Below are 17,812 nucleotides of genomic sequence, written 5' to 3'. Positions count from 1 at the left end.
CACAAGCATTTACTGTTTGCAGACAATGGATTTGCTGTATACATCCAAGGGCAAGTTGTAACACCTTCTGTGTTTTCTGTAGTATACAGGTATCACATTTACGCCCAGACACTGGTGAAATATAGTAAAATATATGAAACAAATGCATGTGAAAAGGTTTATGTTCCTGCTTTTCCTTAAAAAGAATTTAGAGAGCAAATATTTTGTAGAATTTTAGAGTAAAATAAAATGAATAATTATACAATATATGTAGAATCCAAGGGAATTGTTCATATCTATACTATAGCTGCAGTACCCAACACAGCAACACTTTCATCCATGCAGCTTTGGTTAGTATTACAATTCCAAAAATGGATATATGTATGTTTGTGTTATGATGTATAATTGTGGCCAAAAGATTTGAGACCGAAACAAAATTTGGTTTTCATAAAGTTTGCCATGTCTTTAGATCTTTTATTCAGTTGTTTCTATGGTTACTGAAATACAATTATCAGTATTTCATAAGTTTTTAAACTTTAATTGGCAAATATATCAAGTTTATGCAAAGACTCAATATTTACAGTGTTGACCCTTTTTTTCAAGACTTCTGCAATTCACCCTGACATGTGATATGGTGCTCCATCATGCTGGGCAAAGCATTGTTCATTACCAAATTGCTCCAGGATAGTTAGAGGAAGTTGCTCTTGGAGGATGTTTATATCCCCTTCTTTACTCAGGACAGTATTCTTATGCAAAATTGTGAGTGAGTCCACTGCATGGATGAAAAGCCCCACATATGAATGGTCTCAGGAAGCTTTACTGTTGGCATCACATATGATTCATGGCAGCAGTAATCTTTTCTTCTCCGGACATTCTTCCAGATGTCCCAAACAGTCTGAAGGTGGCTTCATTAGAGAAAATAACTTTCCCCCAGTCTTCTGCAGTCTAATCCCTGTAATGTCTGCAGAATGGCAGTCTATCTTGGATGTTTTTGTTAGAGAGAAGTGGCTGCTTTGCTGCCCTTCTTTACACCAGACCAGTATCCAAAATCCTTCACTTCACTGTGTGTGCAGATGCACTGAACCCTTCCTGCTGCCATTTCTGAAGGTTTGTAGTTGTATTGAACCAATCTTGTAGCTGAATTATCTTCATGTGATGGCACTGGCAGTTGCTGGACTTCCTTGGGTGCCCTGATACCTTCTTCTCTGCAAATGAACCTCTCTCTCTTTGAAGTTCTTGATGATCCCGTAAATGGATAATTTACATTTGCAATTTGTCTGATCACTCTTCATAACAATCTAAAGATAAAGCGATTGTCCACTACTTTATCATTGATGAGATGACCTATCCTTTGGATAGGTCCTCAGTGTCTGATCGGTCGGGGACCGACACCCAGCACTCCGGTGATAAGTTGTTTTCTGTGTCAGCGTCGGCTGCCGCCTGGAAGTGCTCAATTGCGGAGCTGCTCTGTCTTCTGATAATGGCCGCGACAGGGTACTGCACAAATCAATATGAGGCGGAATTGCAGTACCCTAAGTATAGGTCATCAAAGATAAAGTAGTGAACAACCTCTTCAATGCAATTGTCGCTATAAAAACGGAAGCAGAAATCTTTGTAAAAAAAAAAATTGTTTCAGTCTCAAAAGTCATGCAGCGAGCAGAGACGGGAGAAGACCAGGTCCAGAGTATTCCTGTCTTCATGCGTAGGAGAGTTAGTAAACTGTGAGAGGCCAAATGAGGAGGTTAGAGAAAATAGATGAGAGGCAGATTGGGATCATCGATGGGGATATTAAAGTCTCCCATGATGAGGGTGGGGATGTCACAGGATAGAAAGTGAGGAAGCCAGGTGGCAAAGTGATCCAGGAACTGGTGGGAGGAGCTGGAGAGCGATACACAACCGCCACTCGCAGGGAGAAGGGTTTGAAGAGTCTGATGATGTAGACTTCAAAGGTAGGAAAAGCAAGTGAGGGAACCTGGGGGATGACCTGGAAAGCACATTGTGATGAAAGGAGCAAACCAACACTTCCACCTTGTCTGTTCTCAGGCCTGGCGGTATGTAAAAATTTCCCACCAAACGAGAGAGCAGCAGCGTCGGTGGTGTCTGACTGCTGGATCCAGGTTTCTGTAATAGCCAGAAGGTTAAGGGAATTATCATGTACCTGTCAGAGGGGTTTCCTCTAATCTGAAGATATTACCAAAGTGGTCTGTGATGCTGAGTCACTTTTCACAGACAAGCCATGGGACGGGATAGTCAAGGAGTCCAAAGTCAAAATCTAAGAAGGTACGTCTTAAACAGAGGGAAGAGACAAAGGTGTAGTCAGGTAACATTCCGAGGTCAGAATGCCAGGAGGATAGTGGATCAAAGCAGAAGGGGTTAAACAGACGAATGGTCAGAACAAGGTCCAAGGTCATGAAACAGAAGATCAATTCAAAGAACACAAGACACAGAGACAAACCTCACACCAGCTGAATGTACGTCTGGCAGAGGTCTGGAAGAAACAGCCCAGTTAAGTAGCCTGGTGGTCACCTGGGACAATGAACACCTGGAGATAGCCAGCGCCTCCCAGTCTCAGATTGGACAGCAGAGCTGTCAATCAACACACTGACACTGGGTGAGTTTAAAAGGTGGCTCAATGTCCTCAATGTCAGCCCTTGAACACTTAATTGCAGATAAAATAGGATTTGGGTAGTTTTACTATAGAGCAACAATAAGGGCCCCACTGCTCCTTGAAACTCTCTACAATTTGCTTATTTGTAATTTGTAAAGAATATATATAATTATTAATATTAGTTTATATTTCCTGTTTCAAAGTAAATTTACTAGATTACAGACAACATTCAGTATTATTCACTGTTTTAGCTAAGTCAAATCTCTAAATATTTACTCAGCAGCCTACACCACTCCCATTGTGTCTTTTACTGTCTAATTACATTTTTGCCTGAAATTCACTTACTTTAATTTATAATAGTAATTTGCACGTTTTGATGAGCGATATTAGGGTGATTTGCAGCAACTAGAGTAAAGTGAAGTTTATGTCATTCGACACGACCAGTAGTAACACTTGTATAAAGGCTGGTGCGTGCATCCTCTTGCAACAGAAACTGCAGAAAGAACTACTGAGTTTGCAGTGAGGGCACCACATTCACAAGCTAATTATTGCAAGGGTGTTTGATAAATTGTGGCCGGCATCAATAGGTTCAAATATAAAGTTGTTCGAGAGATTTTTGGCTGCCTGGAATCAGCTGGATAAAACCAAGTTTTCGGCTGGAATGGAAGATGACATAGTTTCAACTGAGCTAAGTGAACATAAGGAGTGTTTAGTTGAGTTTTGCACCAACCAGCTTGCACAATGCCATCCAAGAGATGATTACAAGGAATTGTTAACACTGGCACTCCTGTTCCTTGGTTAGCCAGCAAACCCAGACATACACATCAAGACTCGGGCCCGATGGTTGGTCAAAGTAATATACGCTCTGTAGATCTTCATGTTTCATCACCAAATTCGGTTAACTTTGACAGATTTAAAAGATCTCCATCAATTTTTCACTTTTACTGTTTGTTTATACTTGAAGACTTGTACCTCTGTCAGATCTCAGCCACATTGCTGCAAAATGACTTGAGATCACTGCAAGAACTTGTAGCATACAAAAGAATCAATGCGCCTGTTGCTGAGGCAGCAATAAAAACTTTCAACAGACACCTGTGGTACCTCAGTGAGATTATGGTGGCTCTGGCTTTTTTTGACAGTGAGGTTCCAACCGCAGAAAAGGTTGAGATGGTACTTGCTCTGCAAAAGGAAGGCAACGATGTCTGCTCAACTCACGTGCAGCTTGCCGAAGACCTTGTGTTACACAAGAAGCTTTATCACTTCATGTCGTCCAACATGTCTCCCTTCATCAAGATCCTTGTCTGTGGCACACTATGAAACTATCATCGATGCATTCTCAAAAGTCGCCGGATTAAAAATCGTGAATAATGCCGCCGAACACTCCATTGCACTCATGAGTACATTCAATTTGTCACTGAGCACTGAAGAAGACCAGAGACAGTTTATTCTCCAGTGTGTGGAGAAGCATCGCCATGACTATCCTGAACCAAATAAAGTGTGTTTCGTTAAAAAAAGTGAACCATGAAACTACTGTAAAATTGTACATTTACTTTGCTGCAAGACATTTATTACCAATAATTGTTAGTTTTGTGATGATTGAGCCACCAGTAAACAATGTTGCAATGTTACAAAACTTTGTGTATGTTACAATCACATCAAAGGGAATTGTTCCCAAGGGTGAGAACTAAAAATTTACACAAACATTTTTTGACTGTCACCCTAATGGATATATTGCCTTGAAAAAACGAAGCCTTCATTCTGCTCGGTTGACAGAAAAGTGTTAAATGCGTGGCTCTTAGAATATGGCGAGACAAAAACAAATGATTTCTCTTCAAACTGTGTATATATTTTACAAAAGTAATAAAACATAAATGAAACAATATAAATTGCATATCACCATATTCGCACTGACCAAAAGAATGAAGATAACACCTTATTTGTAGCATAGTGAATAGTGTTGAGCGAGCATGCTCGACACTGCTCAGTACTCGGGTTACTCGGGCGGGTTTGGCGCTCTTTACAGAACCAATGAACATGCAGGGATTGCCAGCCAGTCACTGGAATGCCGCAGCCATGTTGTTTGTGGGCATTACAGTGATTGGCTGGCCGCACAGCGTCACCTCGAGTATTTAAAACCGGGCGCCGCCATCTTGGACACAGTCGCTCCGGATCAGACAGTGTAGGGTCAGTGCTGCTGAGCTAGGGAGAGATTTATACTCTGAAATAGTTAGTGTAGGGTCTCTAAAGCCTGCAAAATCAAACAAACAGTCCTTCTCAGGACTAATATCCATCCCAGATATCAGGCAGGCAGGCAGTATAGGAGACGCAGTGGTTATACCAGCAAATGCTGCATTACAGTTCTGTGTGCTCCTGTTGGTCAAGTTGCTAGACTTATCACCCCGTCTCAGGGGCCAGGAAAAATTATTTTTTTTTATCTAAATCCAGCATTTTTTTTTTCCTCAGTCAGACTGTCCAAATACGCGTCTTATTAACCTTTTGGTATCCCTCCCCCCCCAAAAAAAAAATTGAGTGAGTCTGTGACTGATCAGACACCAAAATATCTGTTTAAAAGAGTCTGGTGTAGGCCAGAAAAATAGAACTGTGGTTTTGCAGTTCCACGGGTCAAATCTCTGTATTATCCTGTTTTTGGCATTTTTTGCCGTAAAAAAAAAAACTGTAATAGTGTCTCCCCGACTGGTCAGACACCAATATATCGGTTAAAAGAGTCGGGTGTACGCCAGATAACTATAACTGTGGTTTTGTAGTTCCACGGGTCAAATCTCTGTACTATCCTTTTTTTGGCATTTTTTGCAGTAAAAAAAACTGTAATAGTGTCTCCCTGACTGGTCAGACACCAATATATCTGTTTAAAAGATTCTGGTGTAGGCCAGAAAAATAGAACTGTGGTTTTGCAGTTCCACGGGTCAAATCTCTGTATTATCCTGTTTTTGGCATTTTTTGCCGTAAAAAAAACCCGTAATAGTGTCTCCCTGACTTGTCAGACACCAATATATCTGTTTAACCCCTTTCCAACCCTTGCTGTATTAGTACGCTGAGCCCTCACTGAACCGAGCACATGTCAGCTGATTCTTACAGCTGACATGTGCCCGCAACAGCCGCGGGTGGAATCGCGATCCACCCGCGGCTGTTAACATGTTAAATGCCGCAGTCAATCTCCGACAGCGGCATTTAATGCGCGCTTCCGGGTTGCGCATCATAAGCCCTGCCCATCGGCAACCCCGTCACGTGATTGTGGGTCACCGATGGGTGGGCATGACAACCCAGGGTCTGCAGCAGACGCCTGTGGTTGTCATGATCTTGTCGCTATGAGCGCCACCTAGTGGTCGGCGCTCATAGCACAGGACCATTTCTGCTGCATGCAGGGGATCTGCTCATCCCCTGTATGTAGCAGAGACGATCAGACAACTGCTGCTTCTAGTCTCCTATGGAGACTATTGAAGCATGCAGTAAGTGAAAAAAAAATGTTTTTAAAAATATAAAAAAATAAAAAAAATATAAAAGTTTAAATCACCCCCCTTTCGCCCCATTCAAAATAAAATATAAAAAAAAATACCCCACATACACATATTTGGTATCGCCGTGTTCAGAATCGCCCCATCTATCAATATAAAAAAAGAATTATTACGATCGGTAAACGGTGTAACGAGAAAAAAATTCTAAACGCCAGAATTATGTTTTTTGGTCACCGCAAAATTGCAATAAAATGCAATAACGGGCGATCAAAACATCGGATCTAGCCCAAAATGTTATCAATAAAAACAACAGCCCGGCGCACAAAAAATAAGCCATCACCCAGCCCCGGATCACGAAAAATGGAGACGCTACAGGTTTCGGAAAATGGCGCTATTTTTTTTTAGTTTTTTTTACCAAATTTTGGAATTTTTTTTCACCACTTAAATATACAATAACCTATACATGTTTGGTGTCTACGAACTCATAATAACCTGGAGAATAAGGATGGCAGGTCAGTTTTAGCATTCAGTGAACGTGGTAAAAAATAAAAATAAAAAACAACTGTGGTATTGCACTTTTTTTGCAATTTTACCGCACTTGGAATTTTTTTCCCGTTTTCCCGTACACGATATTGTAAAACTAGTAATGGCATTGAAAAGTACAACTTGTCCCGCAAAAAATAAGCCCTCACACGGCCAAATTGTCCAAAAATTAAAAACGCTATGGCTCTGGGAACAAGGGGAGCAAAAAACGAAAAAGCAAAAATGACAAAACCCAAGGTTGCGAAGGGGTTAAAAGAGTCTGGTGTAGGCCAGAAAAATAGAACTGTGGTTTTGCAGTTCCACGGTTCAAATCTCTGTATTATCCAGCTTTTGGTATTTTTTCTGCAAAGAAAAACAGTAATAGTGTCTCCCTGATTGTTCAGGCACAAATATATCTGTTTGAAAGATTCTGGTGTAGGCCAGAAAAATATAACTGTGGTTTTGCAGTTCCATGGGTCAAATCTCTGTATTATCCTGTTTTTGGCATTTTTTGCCGTAAAAAAACAGTAATAGTGTCTCCCTGACTGGTCAGACACCAATACATCTGTTTAAAAGAGTCTGGTGTAGGCCACAAAAATATAACTGTGGTTTTGCAGTTCCACGGTTCAAATCTCTGTATTATCCAGCTTTTGGTATTTTTTCCATAAAGAAAAACAGTAATAGTGTCTCCCTGATTGTTCAGACACAAATATATCTGTTTAAAAGAGTCTGGTGTATGCCAGAAAAATATAACTGTGGTTTTGCAGTTCCACGGGTCAAATCTCTGTATTATCCTGTTTTTGGAATTTTTTGCCATAAAAAAAACTATAATAGTGTCTCCCTGACTGGTCAGACACCAATATATCTGTTTAAAAGTGTCTGGTGTAGGCCAGAAAAATATAACTGTGGTTTTGCAGTTCCACGGTTCAAATCTCTGTATTATCCAGCTTTTAGTATTTTTTCCATAAAGAAAAACAGTAATAGTGTCTCCCTGATTGTTCAGACACAAATATATCTGTTTGAAAGATTCTGGTTTAGGCCAGAAAAATATAACTGTGGTTTTGCAGTTCCACGGGTCAAATCTCTATATTATACTGTTTTTGGCATTTTTTGCCATAAAAAAAAACCGTAATAGTGTCTCCCTGATTGTTCAGACACAAATATATCTGTTTGAAAGATTCTGGTGTAGGCCAGAAAAATATAACTGTGGTTTTGCAGTTCCACAGTTCAAATCTCTGTATTATCCAGCTTTTGGTATTTTTTCCGTAAAGAAAAACAGTAATAGTGTCTCCCTGATTGTTCAGACACAAATATATCTGTTTGCAAGTTTCTGGTGTAGGCCAGAAAAATATAACTGTGGTTTTGCAGTTCCACGGTTCAAATCTCTGTATTATCCAGCTTTTGGTAGTTTTTCCGTAAAGAAAAACAGTAATAGTGTCTCCCTGATTGTTCAGACACAAATATATCTAGACAGTTTTTTGTTTCAATTCGCGCTAAACAGTAGTGAGACGGACTCAGGATCTGAAGTAAAAGAAGGTTGATTTTTATTTAAGGTCATAAAATTTTTTGGTTCCTGATTAAAAATATTTCATTCTTTTAAAATACACAGTTTAAAAACCATAGTTTGCAGACCTTGTTATGAAGATAAAAAGTATATGATTAGATATAGAGGTGGTGCTCTTGATTGTTCATAGGGAATTGTCGTTTGTTTGGTTAGCTCAGAGGTGGAGGACCTGTAGGGAAAGAGAATAGATTATTTAGGTCTGATTGGAGGGTACTGGTCTATGGTAATGGGGGGGGGGGGAGGTGTTGCTTTTAGGTACCTGGTTTGGTGGTTCAATAGATTGTTGATTGTAGATGGAGTGCTTAGTCCAAGGGTTCCTGTAGTAGGCTCTGTAGTGAGGTGCATAGGTTAGTAACTCAAATGATAGCACTTTTTAGAAATTCTGGTAGATAATAAGATATATACCTGTGTGAACCGGTAGTAGTTGTTTTGATGGGGCCCAAGCCTGAGGTTGCTTGGTTAGGGAGCTGGCTGCTCAGATATCTTGTTCAGGAATGCTTGTTCCTTTAGGGGGTAATGTAGTAGGGATTAGATGGAGTGAAGAGCTAAGTTCCTAGATTTTAAGGGGAAGGGTACTTTACCTGTGGATTTGCTTAAGTCGGGATTGGTTCGGACAATATTTAGGAAGTTGGGTTCCTATGTTTGCAGGAGTGTCCAGGAGAATCCTGAGTAGTCTCCAGATGTACCTGCTGGTTAAAAGTACAGGGTATGTTCCTAGATTAGGTCAAATCGTTAGTGTTGTGGTCAATAGGGAGCTAGTAGTAATGTACTTAGGGTGGTGGTACCTGAGAGTAGCCTGGTGTGGTTTTTTTGTGGCACAGGTTTTGTGCTTTAGATTCTTGTAGCTTGTTCCGATGCCTTGATTGGCTCTGTAGGAGATCAGGGAGATCGAGGGTTCTGGCAGTGGTGCCTGGTGGGGAGGACTGTAGGTATTGGCAGCGGTGCCTTGGCAGGATGTCTGACATATGTACCATCCTGACAAACTTTGAGGAGTCAACCAAGATGGTGAGTGGCGATGACGCCATCATTAGCGTCAGCATCCCAATTGTCTGTCTTTTGCAACGTTCTCTGCAGAGAATTAAAGAGGAGGCATTGCAGCCAGAGTATGATGAGATGGATCAAGAAGCCGTAGCGGGCGATTACACACAGCCCAGCCTCATCTCATCCCAACGTGCATTGGGGGACAATGAGGGACAGGAGGAGGAGGAGGAAGAACAGGAGCTGGTATCATGCGCTGTAGACGGTACAACTGTCATACCGTCGGTTCAGTGTGGGTGGCCTGAGGACAGGGGGGAGGAGGAGGAGAGCATGGTCAGTCGTCCTCTTGGTGAGGACACGGAAGTCTTGCCCGTTACCAGTCTGGCACGCATGCCTGACTTTATGTTACGCTGCCTTAACCGTGACCCTCGCGTTGTAAAAATGTTGGGTGACAGTCATTACTGGTTGGTGACACTTTTAGACCCCCGCTACAAGGAGACCTTTCACTCTCTTATTCATGAGGGGGAGAGGTCTACAAAAATGGGGCAGTACCAGAAGGCTCTTGCTGCAGAACTGTTAAAAAAATTCCCATCTGAACACGCTAGCGGCAGAGGTCACAGTTCGTTTACCAACCAAGGATTACAGGCGAAAGACATGCAACTACAATCCAGCAGAGGCAGGGGAACACTGTAAACATTCTGGGACAGTTTTCTGAGACCCGCCCAGCTTACAGGCCCTGAGGCACGAGGTACTCTCACAAGGAGTGGAAAGTTTCAAAAGATGGTGAAGGAGTACCTTGCCGACCGTACCAGCATCCTCCGTGATTCCTCTGTGCCTTTTAATTATTGGGTATCCAAGCAGGACACTTGGAATGAACTCGCTCTGTACGCCTTGGAGGTCCTGGCCTGCCCTGCCGCTAGTGTGTTATCGGAGCGTGTTTTTAGTGCCGCTGGGGGAATTATAACTGATGAGCGCACTCGCCTGTCAACTGACAATGCTGACAAGCTGACCCTTATCAAAATGAACAAGGGCTGGATTGGGCCAGACTTCTCATCACCACCAAATGACAGCAGAGTAACATAAAGTCAAATATACTGTGTTATTTTGGGAGGTGTATTCCCATGCACCGCTTCACACCCACACATGGTATACACTTCCTCATTTCGGCTGTATTTTGCTCTTCTCCTTATCCTCAGCCTCCACCACCACTATACCACCAGGGTGACCTTGGTCCGTGTTGCCAGCATTGCAAGTTCCTCCCTCCTAATTTTTTGCAGCTTTTGCTTGGAAGGCATAGGCAAAGACTATGGGAGACCCACTCCTCAATAATGGGAATAATGTTTTTAAGATGCTGTACTGCATGGCTCTTGTTTGCCAGCATTGCAAGTTCCTCCCTCCTAATTTTTGGCAGCTTTTGCTTGGAAGGCATAGGCAAAGACTATGGTAGACCCACTCCCCAATAATGGGAATAATGTTTTTAAGATGCTGTACTGCATGGCTTTTGTTTGCCAGCATTGCAAGTTCCTCCCTCCTAATTTTTGGCAGCTTTTGCTTGGAAGGCATAGGCAAAGACTATGGGAGACCCACTGCCCAATAATGGGAATGTTTTTAAGATGCCGTACTGCATGGCTCTTCCAAGGGGCATTAAAACTGTCCTATTAAGCCACTGCGACCTCCACCATTCTTCCAAGGGGCATTAAAACTGTCTTGTTAAGCTACTGCGACCTCCACCACTTTTCCCAGGGGCATTAAAACTGTCTTGTTAAGCTACTGTGACCTCCACCACATTTTCAAGGGGCATTGATATTGTCTTTTTATTCCACTGCAACCTCCACGTCTCTTCCAAGGGGCATTAAAAAAGTCTTGTTAAGCTACTGCGACCTCCACCACTTTTCCCAGGGGCATTAAAACTGTCTTGTTAAGCTACTGCGACCTCCACCACATTTTCAATGGGCATTGATATTGTCTTTTTATTCCACTGTGACCTCCACGTCTCTTCCAAGGGGCATTAAAACCATCTTGTTAAGCTACTGCGACCTCCACCACTTTTCCCAGGGGCATTAAAACCGTCTTGTTAAGCTACTGCGACCTCCACCACATTTTCAAGGGGCATTGATATTGTCTTTTTTTTCCAGTGCGACCTCCACGTCTCTTCCAAGGGGCATTAAAACCGTCTTGTTAAGCTACTGCGACCTCCACCATTCTTCCAAGGGGCATTAAAACCGTCTTGTTAAGCTACTGTGACCTCCACCACTTCTCCAAGGGGCATTAAAACCGTCTTGTTAAGCTACTGCGACCTCCACCACTTCTCCAAGGGGCATTAAAACAGTCTTGTTAAGCTACTGTGACCTCCACCACTTCTCCCAGGGGCATTAAAACCATCTTGTTAAGCTACTGCGACCTCCACCACTTCTCCAAGGAGCATTAAAATCATCTTTTTAAGCTACTGTGACCTCCACCACACTTCCAAGGGGCATTAAAACCGTCTTGTTAAGCTACTGCGACCTCCACCACTTTTCCCAGGGGCAGTAAAACCGTCTTGTTAAGCTACTGCGACCTCCACCACATTTTCAAGGGGCATTGATATTGTCTTTTTATTCCACTGCGACCTCCACGTCTCTTCCAAGGGGCATTAAAACCGTCTTGTTAAGCTACTGTGACCTCCACCACATTTTCAAGGGGCATTGATATTGTCTTTTTATTTCACTGCGACCTCCACGTCTCTTCCAAGGGGCATTAAAACCATCTTGTTAAGCTACTGCGACCTCCACCACTTTTCCCAGGGACATTAAAACCATCTTGTTAAGCTACTGCGACCTCCACCACATTTTCAAGGGGCATTGATACTGTCTTTTTATTCCACTGCGACCTCCACGTCTCTTCCAAGGGGCATTAAAACCGTCTTGTTAAGCTACTGCGACCTCCACCACTTCTCCAAGGGGCATTAACACTGTCTTGTTAAGCTACTGCGACCTCCACCATTCTTCCAAGGGGCATTAAAACCGTCTTGTTAAGCTACTGCGACCTTCACCACTTTTCCCAGGGGCATTAAAACCGTCTTGTTAAGCTACTGTGACCTCCACCACATTTTCAAGGGGCATTGATATTGTCTTTTTATTCCACTGCGACCTCCACGTCTCTTCCAAGGGGCATTAAAACCGTCTTGTTAAGCTACTGCGACCTCCACCATTCTTCCATGGGGCATTAAATCTGTCTTGTTAAGCTACTGCAACCTCCACCGCTCTTCCAAGGGGCATTAAATCCGTCTTGTTAAGCTACTGCGACCTCCACCACTTTTCCCAGGGACATTAAAACCGTCTTGTTAAGCTACTGCGACCTCCACCACATTTTCAAGGGGCATTGATATTGTCTTTTCATTCCACTGCGACCTCCATGTCTCTTCCAAGGGGCATTTAAACCGTCTTTTTAAGCTACTGCGACCTCCACCGCTCTTCCAAGGGGCATTAAAACCGTCTTGTTAAGCTACTGCGACCTCCACCACTCTTCCAAGGGGCATTGCATTTCCTCCAAATTTTAGTCAGCTTTTGCTTTTTGCATAGGCGAACACTAAGGGAGACCCACTCCCCAATAATGGGTAGAAGGTTTTTAGTATGCTGTAATCCACATCTGTTTCAAGGGGCATTGCATTTCCTCATAATTTTTGGAAAGCCTTCCATTCACTGCTTAGGACAACAGTGCACAGGAGACCCAGTTGCTATAAATGGAAAAAACGGTTTAGTTAAGGCCCTCTGACCTCCATGTCACTTCCAAGGGGCATTGGAGTGCCTCGAAATTTTTGGTAGGCATTGCACTCACTGCATGCCCTATAACTGTGTAGCCGAACCGCTACTTTTGGTACAGAAACATATCCTACAAGACATGTGTGGTTGACTGGCCTGATATTGATGTGAATGGTCCCTGTTCCTCCTGCTCTTTCTCATTTGCCACCACCTCATCCATCATTCATCACCTGAAGCTTTGTTTTAACAGGAGTCATAGAACTGGGATAGTAGCAGGAAAACATCCATCAATCCTCGGAGGAGGTAGAATATGCGCCAAAACGTTGACCACTTCAGGCCTAGCCGCTACTACATACATGAGCTTGCATTCCAAGAAAACAAAGACGCTAACTTCTATCATCATCATCATGCTCCTCATCTTGGCACTCTCAACTCCCCTGATGGAGAAGCCAGGGCCCACCGGAGGAGTCTGGTTCTCTGGTGGGCTTGTCCAATGCTGCCCTAAAGCAGGCCAGGCTAAGAAAAGTGTGTGGGGGGGGTGTTCCAAGGAGAAATGGGGGCAGCTGGGGACCGTTTATGGACACCCGGCTGCCCCAGGCGGCTGGGGAGCGTGTGTGGACACCCGGTCGCGGGGCGGCTGGGGACCGAGTATGGACACCTGGCCGCATCCTGGCGGCTCGGGACCGAGCGTGGACACCCGGCCGCCGGGCGGCTGGGGACTGAGTATGGATACCTCGCTGCCGAAGCAGCCATGAGGTAGTGGCCAGCTTCGGACTCCTCCAAACTAAAAGGCCCCATTTCAAGTGCAAGTTAGCAGTATGGTATTGCAGCCTGGGGGTAGGTAGGTGGAAAGCTGCATACTTGCGCTTGCATTGCAAGGAATGGGGGAGGTACAACTGAACACTGCCCTGGGACAAGGACTTGCACGGGGATAGTTGTAAGTCTGCATCTTCTGATGCGACAAGGATCACTTCTGATGGGCACACTTTTAGGCAGTGACCTGGGAGTCAGAGATGCTTCCAGGGGTCTTCCCCATGCTGTTCCCATGTCTTTTCAGCACTGTATGCATGTGTCACACAGCACATGGCCAGATAAGATTGTAAAATGTTAAAATGACATTTCCCGGTGAATGCATTTGTCACGGTTGAAAGCAATACAAAAACGCATAAAAAATGCTACTTGTGAACATAGCCCAAGGTGTGGAGTATTTTTGTTTTTGGTTATTTATTTTACCTTATACACAAGTCTTTACCCTGGAAAGGAAGTTCCTTAACATATTTCACAGGAAAACCGTTTCAGTTTCGTTTTTGAACGTTTTATTGTGAGTCCGTAAAAGTGGCTTAATACCTCTGACCACGTTGTTGACAGCAGTGACCTGGGGGTCAGAAATGCTTCCTGCGGCAATGCCCATGCTGTCCCCATGTCTTTTGAGCACTGTCACTATCGTTTTGAGCACTTTTTAGGCTTTCTACAGACTGCCGGGGGTGCCGCCACAAAAATGCTCGGGTCTCCCATAGACTAACATTGGGCTCGTTGCTCGGGTCGAGCACCCGAGCATTTTAGTGCTCGCTCAACACTAATAGTGAACAGTATAAAATTTGAAATGTAAAAAAAAAATGATAGAATTGTTGCTTATTCTATGCCTTCAGGAAAAATGTTAATAAAAGTTGGATAATAAGTTATATGTACCCCGAAACAGTGTGTTTGCTGCATACTTTAGTGTGTAAATCCATGTGTTTTCAAGATTACTAAATGGTATCCGGGGATATATTTCACAGGTAAAGTCCAAGCCCAGGTCATTCTGGTTAGGATCTTTCACATATCACATAGAGTCATTTTCTGAGCCATGCCAGAAAATATATTGTCAAGATAATGCCTAAAGTCACTCCTCTCATCAAACACAATTACATGATATAAACTCATGCAAACAGAGTACCCTGGTTGTCACCATTTACATTCTAATTTTGAGACATTCTGATAGACAATTATAATTTAGCAATTTAAGGGTTAAAAGATGTATTGTTCAGGAGGCTTCTCCCTATTGATTTCATGCAATTACAAGCATATCTTCTTCCCAAATAATTACTGAGTCACTGTATTTCTGAAAAAAAATATTACAAAAGAATTAAACTAAAGTGTAAGTCCAAGTGTTAACAACAATTTTCTTTTAGAATCAAATCATAAACAGTATATCAATACAGGGATCAGACTTAACAATCTCTGGTTTTCCTTTAAAAATCCATGGACTAAATTGGGAAAATGTTCACTACCTCCAGGCCAAACTAGGGGACCACTTCATATAGATGTGTTAATTGTCTTTCCCTTTGATTCCATATCTCTTGGATAGGTTGTCAATGTGTGAAAATTGGGAGTTCCATCTCTAAAACTCTCAACGATCAGCAGACTGAATGACCTGTGGAACAAGTGTGGCACCCCAGGAGTCCGGATGCCACATTGGCATTGCCTCCCTCACAGGGGGTGATGCCATGCCTAGAAGCAAGGAAGGGTCCCCTTATCAGGTAACACCAGCATCCAACACATTTCCTGGCTCCAGACCAGAAGGGGGATCTCTAACCCGGTTTCAGGGGAGCTTCCCCTTTAAATTGGAGCCTGGAGGCGGGGTTTAAAAAAGTTAGTTGGAGTGAGAAAAGGGAGTTGGAGACAGGAGAGTAACGAGGGCGAACCTGGGGAAGGGAGCTGTGACCAAGCTCGACCCAGAGCAAAGTGCAAGAAGCAGGACCCCGGAGTCCGTGGTTGTTCGGGTACTAAAGTCTAGACAGCTAAATCCGGAGGGCAGCAGACTGCAGGTCTCCTGGCCCCACCAAACGCCCGGCGGCTCAGTAGCATACTAGGGCCCAGCGCCGCCACGAAGGAGCGACACCTGAAAAGGGCTCGAGCTGCATGCCATACGGGCGAGGATTAAACGTTTACTCAGGAAAGAGGGCCGCAGCAAAGCTTTAAGCAGCAGGGCCAAAGAGGATAGCCCAGAGGGAAGGCCTACAACTCCACCTGGAGAGGTGGTTCCCCAAATTGCTTCTAGGCCGCCCGGATCTCCATCACCAGCTATTACCAGTGCCCCGGTCTGCACCGTCAAACCTCAAGTAAAGGTAGAGAAAAAAGCCATTCTTGTGTTACCTGGTCATTATCTGCGCCCTCAGCCCTGCACTACACTGTCGACAACATCTATCTTTTCAAATCACCATATACTGCCCTGGAGCTTAGCTCTGCCCGTGGAGAGCTGAACTATCTTTGCTGCGTTACCATCAGCCCCAGTGGATCTGCACCGCAGCGGCGGCCCAATATAGCCGCATACCGCGGATTGCGTCACGAACATTATCCCCAAATCTTTATTTCCCAAATTGACTGTTCTTTATTTCACCGCCCTGGGCCAAGGACCGGGTCACTGCCACCGTGACTACACCAATATAGGACTGAACCGGCTACCGAGTACCCCACGCCCCCAGGGGGGTGCGTCACAAGTGCTACCACCCCTCACTTTTGTTCCAGACATAGAGGATGATCGGTGTCTGTGCCGCTGTGCCCACTACTGCAGCTCATCTCCAGCTCAGATGTCTTCATCCCATTAGATACCACAATATACTGTAGATATGATCACGAATAAATGGGTCATTGTTTTTCAATATATTATGCCTTATCTGGTATTATTTTATAATTACTGCCTATCTATAATTAAATAGAAACATGAGAAACACAACACAATATTATGTTGCACAGTGAATTCCATCTAATAGTAAGAAAGATCTTGTGCTATACAGTGGTGGCCAAAAGTATTGGCACCCCTGCAATTCTGTCAGATAATACTCAGTTTCTTCCTGAAAATGATTGCAATCAGAAATTCTTTGGTATTATTATCTTCATTTAATTTGTCTTCAATGAAAAAACACAAAAAGAATTGTCCTAAAGCCAAATTGGATATAATTCCACACCAAACCTAAAAAAGAGGGTGGTCAAAAGTACTGGCACTGTTTGAAAATTCATGTGATGCTTCTCTAATTTGTGTAATTAACAGCACCTGTAACTTACCTGTGGCACCTAACAGGTGTTGGCAATAACTAAATCACACTTGCAGCCAGTTAAACATGGATTAAAGTTGACTCAACCTCTGTCCTGTGTCCTTGTGTGTACCACATTGAGCATGGAGACAAGAAAGAAGACCAAAGAACTGTCTGAGGACTTGAGAAACCAAATTGTGAGGAAGCATGAGCAATCTCAAGGCTACAAGTCCATCTCCAAAGACCTGAATGTTCCTGTGTCTTCCGTGCGCAGTGTCATCAAGAAGTTTAAAGCCCATGGCACTGTGGCTAACCTCCCTAGATGTGGACGGAAAATAAAAATTGACAAGAGATTTCAACGCAAGATTGTGCGGATGGTGGATAAAGAACCTCGACTAACATCCAAACAAGTTCAAGCTGCCCTGCAGTCCGAGGGTACAACAGTGTCAACCCGTACTATCCGTCGGCGTCTGAATGAAAAGGGACTGTATGGTAGGATACCCAGGAAGACCCCACTTCTTACCCCGAGACATAAAAAAGCCAGGCTGGAGTTTGCCAAAACTTACCTGAGAAAGCCTAAAATGTTTTGGAAGAATGTTCTTTGATCAGATGAGACAAAAGTAGAGCTTTTGGGGAAAAAGCATCAACATAGAGTGTACAGGAAAAAAAAAGAGGCATTCAAAGAAAAGAACACGGTCCCTACGGTCAAACATGGCGGAGGTTCCCTGATGTTTTGGGGTTGCTTTGCTGCCTCTGGCACTGGACTGCTTGACCGTGTGCATGGCATTATGAAGTCTGAAGACTACCAACAAATTTTGCAGCATAATGTAGGGCCCAGTGTGAGAAAGCTGGGTCTCCCTCAGAGGTCATGGGTCTTCCAGCAGGACAATGACCCAAAACACACTTCCAAAAGCACTATAAAATAGTTTGAGAGA

This window comes from Phyllobates terribilis, unplaced genomic scaffold, assembly GCF_046119375.1.
Source record: "Phyllobates terribilis strain yellow unplaced genomic scaffold, ASM4611937v1 Scaffold_1__5_contigs__length_1240528914, whole genome shotgun sequence".
Lineage (NCBI taxonomy): Eukaryota > Metazoa > Chordata > Amphibia > Anura > Dendrobatidae > Phyllobates > Phyllobates terribilis.
This window is presented reverse-complemented; position numbering follows the sequence as displayed.